The 6,002-nt window shown below is 43.2% G+C and overlaps 1 protein-coding gene across 1 annotated transcript in view; it reads right to left on the bottom strand.

Annotated features, from left to right (window-relative positions):
- The window catches only part of ndrg2 (NDRG family member 2), a 35,985-nt gene extending 30,575 nt beyond the window's left edge, over positions 1–5,410 (bottom strand). Inside the window, exon 1 of the mRNA XM_042069295.1 lies at positions 5,002–5,410. The gene's annotated coding sequence lies outside the window, so the exon portion shown is untranslated. The remainder of the gene's footprint in view (positions 1–5,001) is intronic.
- Positions 5,411–6,002: the final 592 nt, after the last annotated feature.

The raw sequence follows: 6,002 nt of genomic DNA, 5'->3' as shown, positions 1-6,002 counted from the left end.
ATGTAGTTCTATTGAAGTGATTGTTCCCTGCCGATATTAATGGATCTTGTGATACCAACCATTTACTATCTATTAGGATAAAACAATCGAAATTCTGAAACATGATTCTGACTAGATCAACATTCATATACATTTTTGTCATTAAAAATGAGAGTCAACATCAATATAAAATAAATCTGTCTATAGATAGCTAGCTCTAGGAATCACTACTGCTTTTTAGAATCACAGTCAGTTCCAATGCATTCTCACGGGAGCTATCCAAGGTGCTGAAACTCAAAAACTTAGCTATTCAACTTCGATGGATATTTAGAGGGAGAGCAAGGACAAATTTTACAAATGAGTAACACATGTGTAACGGGTAGATCAAGTGTACTACATGTCCCAAGATCCCTGCCTATGCTCCGCCTTCACCTGGCTGCGAGGCTTACCTGACGTAGAGCATTCTTCTTTTTAAATTAATGACCCCGCGAAAGCTGACCTGTGCTGTCTTGCTGGGAGATTTGTTTGGTGGCGTTTGGTGTCTGCTTTCTCGTTGCTGTCCCTCCGAAGCATGGGCGGACTGGCCATCTGGCATACCGGACATTTCCCGGTAGGCCGACGCACCTTTTGGGCCGATAGAATAGGCTATATATATAATTTAATCATTTTGGCCAACGATCGGCGCAAAGGAAGGACAATCGGCGGCCCACTGGTTACATTTCCATATTGACACTCGACTGATACAATAACAGCTCACGTCAGGCCCACCCCTCGTATTTTGGCCCAGAGCCGGGATTTTGTGAGCCATCAGAAGTTAATCAAAGTTGCCTACACGAAATTGCGGCGGATAGTGACAATAGTGCAAAAGTAACACCAATGAAAATTCAAAAATACAATATTGCAGGTAGGCTAGCAAATGTCAGCAACATGTTGAAGTTCGTTGAGTTTGAACGAGGATGTAAGCAAGCATACAGAGGGACAGTGATCAGGTGGTGGAGCCTTGCGGCTAGGCCTACATTATAAGAACTCAGTGGTGGAGCAGGCTATGTGTGACATGCCATGCTGACGATGATGATTATGATGACTTATTAATTGCGATAATGTAATGATTAACGTGCTGTGATTATAATAACAAACAGCGTTAACTTAAATGTTCTAAATGAATGATTTGCAACCCCGGACAGCAAAAGAGTGTCAAATCGATGTTAATTGTTGGTCAGATTGATCAGTTTCCGTCAGACACCCAAAATTCAACATCGATGGCATGAGTGGTGGTTGGTCTCTCAAAGTAGAGCGTCGAAAGGGTTCTATCTTGGAACGGTTAATTATCATGGTAAAGATGGGCTAAAAGACTGTAGACTGACGGAAATGTAGGCTACAAAACATCAAGTCATATTCATGCACAAGCCAACTAATATACGGTAACCTATACGATAGGCTGGAAGACATTAAAGATAATTAGTTAATGTAGCTATAATGTTCCATAATGTACCAGCAATGTAGTATAGCCTACAGGAATGAAATATTTCCAGCAACAGCCCTATTTATTTTGTGTTTCAGTTGTCTTACAGTGATTAACGTCTACTACAATTTAGCTCTTTACACATAGGCAAATTTAGTAACTGTTTGGTGCTGCTGTCAGTTGAGCATTGTATAAATGTAGCCTATTGAATAATTTGAAATGATACTTTGAATTCAAGCAGAAACTCTTCTTTAATAATTGCTTGTATAGCCTAGGCTACTTGAATATGGAGATCATGTACTCCATGGCTACCTCTGATCAGTGAGAGTGATAGCCAGTGAGGCCTATCACTTTCAGTGCTCCATGACAGTTGAAAATAATGCATATTTAAGGGTAATGCAAAGATTTTGTATATAATTAGGTGTGCCCGACCGATTTGAGGGCCGCTTGGGCCAAATATGCCAGGGCCGATTTTTGGTCCCAGGTTTTGGTTTTGAGTATAACTATATTGGACTTCTTACATATGTATTGATGTAATTCTGTGCTGGTCTATTTCAGGAGGTGTGCCGTTTCTCCGCACCCTCAAACGTCAGCATAAAGCGGTCAATCACGGTTTTCCCCTGGCCACTTTGTAACAGTGTACCCAAAGGTTGTTATTTTGTTTTGTGGAAAATTGTATGTTTTGTTTGGGTTTTCTTTGTGTAGCTCTACTGTATAGTTGTCTTGCACTTTGTGTTGCGGGCTGAGTCCGTGATATCCAGATCTGACCTCTTCAACTATCCCCCTCCCCCTGCATTAGCCTATTCATAGTGTGCGTGTGTGTGTGCATATATCAGCTTGCCCATTTTGAGATGTATTGCACTATTTATAGTATCAAGAAGTTACTGGGTTCATTGTGTGCCCATTTTGGGGTGTATCACCATTGTGAGTAGAAAAGTAATGTTTCCCATTTAAACACTTACGGAATAGTTTCTTCTAGTGTGTGTGAATTGTTTTGCAGTCCCACAGACCCTCCCCTTGTGTTCAGTCTGGGTACTACGCCTTATTATGCCTCCACTTCGTCGTGGTTGGCCTGATACCCGTATCCGTCCCTCAGCAGTGGCTATAGTAGATAGCTGCCCCCTTTTTGTTTCCCTTGCCTGTCTGTGTGGGGTGCCTGTTACTGTCTAATTCTTGTGAGAAAATCACCGCTCAGAACCTTGCAAATAATAGTGGTTGTAAATAAAATCTATTTTTGTATTTTGGTAAATCAGCCTCTGTCTAGTAATTCAGTTGTCTACCCTAGGCGGGACATTCTGTTACTAAGGCAAAGTTACAAATGCCTACAAATACATCCCTCTTCAAACCACACTTTGGTCTGTAAAAAGCACACATAGCCTAATATATCTTAATCTGTGTCCGCAGCCTTGGTTATTTGCAGGCTTGGAGGTGATATTAGACACAAACAGCAGTGGGTGGGTTAGCCCTTGAACTGTCACTTATGATCTGCGCCTGAGAGAGGGTGTGGATGTTTAGAATGTGGAGCATGCTAGGAAGCTTGGAGAAGAGATCTGAAGAGGCAGATCTCATTATTTGTAAACGTAAATTACTGGCCAGTGGCCACTGTGGGCATGAGAGAGAGAGAGAGATGGTATACTGGTGAGCCCATTGGTGTGGAATTAACTTGGGTGGTGTAGAGTAGCATCATAAGGAGGAGGGAGACATTCCAAACCCTTAAATGCATGAGCCATTAATAGCGCAGGAGAAAAACGCCTTAAAAATACACGACTGAAAATGGACACAGCGGCACATTCGCCCACTGGCCGGACTTACAATACCATCTCTCTCTCTCTCTCTCTCTCTGCGTGGCACGTCTTTACCGTGCAGTCAGAGAGCCCACGCAATTACCCTCAATGCGGCTCTCTGGGTTGAGGGCTCCGAGGCTGTATGGATGAGATGAGTCACGGCGAGAGTGGTGCACATACCGCCAGCTGCGCAACAGTCGGCTGCAGTCTGAAGAGTGTGAACGAGACAGGGGTGTGCGTCTGTGTGTGTGTGTGTGTGTTTGTGTGTGCGCGCGTGCATGTGCTTGTGTGCGCGCGCGCGTGTGTTTGTTTGTTTGTTTGTTTGTGTGTATCCCTGTGTCTGTGTGTGTAGACATTAAGTGTGAGCGCTTGCGCCTGTGTCACTGAGATTGCAATATCAGAATGTGCACAAATTGTTTAGTGCACTAAGTATCATGATCGTACCGTACACATTTGATGACAGCTCTGCTATAGCTGTCACTGGTGATGGTATGGCACTTTCGCCCCGTACTACTTCATACATGCTTTGGAGTCTCTTTTACACTGCCAGCAAAGGCGCTGAGCGCGCATGGAGAGCCGATGAGTCAACCTCGCGAGCGACACACCTCCGTTTGACATTGACACACATTCTCCCTCTGGCGAGGTCCTCGCGCTACCATCTTTGAGCGTCTAGCCCATGACCCCCTTCTTCCCACCCAGCCTATCTCATAGCTACTGATCACAAACACAAACACACTCACAATCGGTTGGATACACACGGAGTTTGTTAAAAGCCAGCTGCCAGCTAGTATAGATCAATGCGCGCGCACGTACACTCACGTACGCACACATACAAAAAACAAAACAAAAAAACAATGTGTCTGTGAAATCCAGAAGTGTCATTAAACAGCGTTAATGCACACATTAAGCCTCGCGAAAGATTGTGTGGTTGTCGTTATATGTGGTTCTAATCCTCTACGAGTAATGCCTCCAAAACCACTTCAGCTTATTGCTGTCCTTATGTATTATCGACCTCTGAGGACTGGAGTCGGATGCAACAGCATTGCCCCCTTTGCCCACTACTTCTAAAGACGTGCACGGTTTGACGCCTGGTTACCAATTTGCCCTCATATTAGTATGCAATACCGCGCGATTCTAACATGCAATCTTCCCTCTGTTTCCTTTTCTCTCCAAACGCCCTCTCACACTTTCTTCATCCCCCACATACGTCCCCTTTCTCTTCTCCGCCAGACATTTAATGAAGGAAACAAAGACCATCAATGGCAACATCACACGTGCGTCGACAAAAACATGCCTGTGCACACACACACACTCAGACATAACACAAACACGCTCACATACATGCCAACACACAGGCATATAGCTTGGAGCCGAAATTATTATTATTATTATTATTATTATTATTATTATTATTATTATTATCATCATCATCATCAATGTCACATACAGTAGTGTCAGTAGCCTAATGGTTTTTGGATTATGCTTAAACCACAATGACTAAATAGATATAATTTCCAGATCATTCACAACAAAAGAAGACAAACAGATGAGGATAATAGACGTGGCTACGTGATCTGACGGGATGGAGTACTCCAGGGATTAATAGGCTACAACCAGACATATTCGCAGACATTTCAAACAGATATTGACAAAACCACACAATAAGTTCAATAAGTCGATGAACAGGGTGGTAGCATTTTTCAATATAAAATGGCCACTGAGACACGACAAATTTGATCTAGACTGTGGGTTCAGAAATTGTAAGAAATAACTTACCTTGAAAGCAACAAAAATGTGATGAGGGAGAAAATGCAAAATAATTAAATGTGTAAATGACACAACTTCGACTCCAGTGCGTCGGAGATGTTGTTTCCCCTGCTTTCTCTTCAGTTGTTCAAAGTATTCTTCCTTGCCTTTCACTTTCCAGCACCGTCGTTATTTTTCCACCGCTCTCTCTCCCTCTCAAAATTATCCCCGTTTTTTCCCCCTCCTTTCTCGGGCAACAGAAAACAAATCCACCAGAAAATATGGAGCCGTCAATCAAGTAACACGGTAGGAGTTCCTTTAAAAGGAGCAAGGGGGGGTCTTCATGGCCCACAAAACCATAAGGATGGTCTAATTACCGTTCGCGCTTTACTTTAAAGTCTATGTAGATAAATTGTGCGAAAGACATCTCCCAAAGCGCATCTGAAGTCGTAAGATTATTGGACTGGGCTGTCTTTATACAAAACGTTTGTTCCCTCCCCCTATTTTAGAAAATGGTAGGTGCTCGTTGTTGAAGGCGCTAGTGGAACAAAACGTGTACGCATTCCAAGGTTCTGGTTACAGCTGTGCATGGGTTAGGCTCAGTGTTGCCAACTTAGTGACTTTGTCGCCATATTTAGCGAGATTTCAGACCCCCCAAGCGACTTTTTTTGTAAAAAGCGACTAGCGACAAATCTAGCTACTTTTTCTGGCGTTCTTGGAGACTTTTTGAGACTCTGATGTGATGGCATGTAACGTCCCTTTTTACTCTTATGAGTGAGCAGTGAGTTCGGCTGTGCTGTGTAAGAGTCTTATGCCTGTTTCGTTTGTGAATTAACCTACATCGAGTTCGCCCAAAGCGTTGCCCCATGATTATAAAAGTAATGACTGGCCTATGTAGTATCAGCCCATGTTATCCACGGAACTAGATGTTCTATAGATCTAACAGCTCAGACAACGTTATTGGAAGGTGCAGCAACTTCAGGTGAGATTACAACCAGAGTCAACGAGACGAGAGCAATGACATGATGACA

The sequence above is a fragment of the Alosa sapidissima genome, chromosome 18, assembly GCF_018492685.1.
Source record: "Alosa sapidissima isolate fAloSap1 chromosome 18, fAloSap1.pri, whole genome shotgun sequence".
NCBI classification, from domain to species: Eukaryota; Metazoa; Chordata; class Actinopteri; order Clupeiformes; family Clupeidae; genus Alosa; species Alosa sapidissima.
This window is presented reverse-complemented; position numbering and strand designations above follow the sequence as displayed.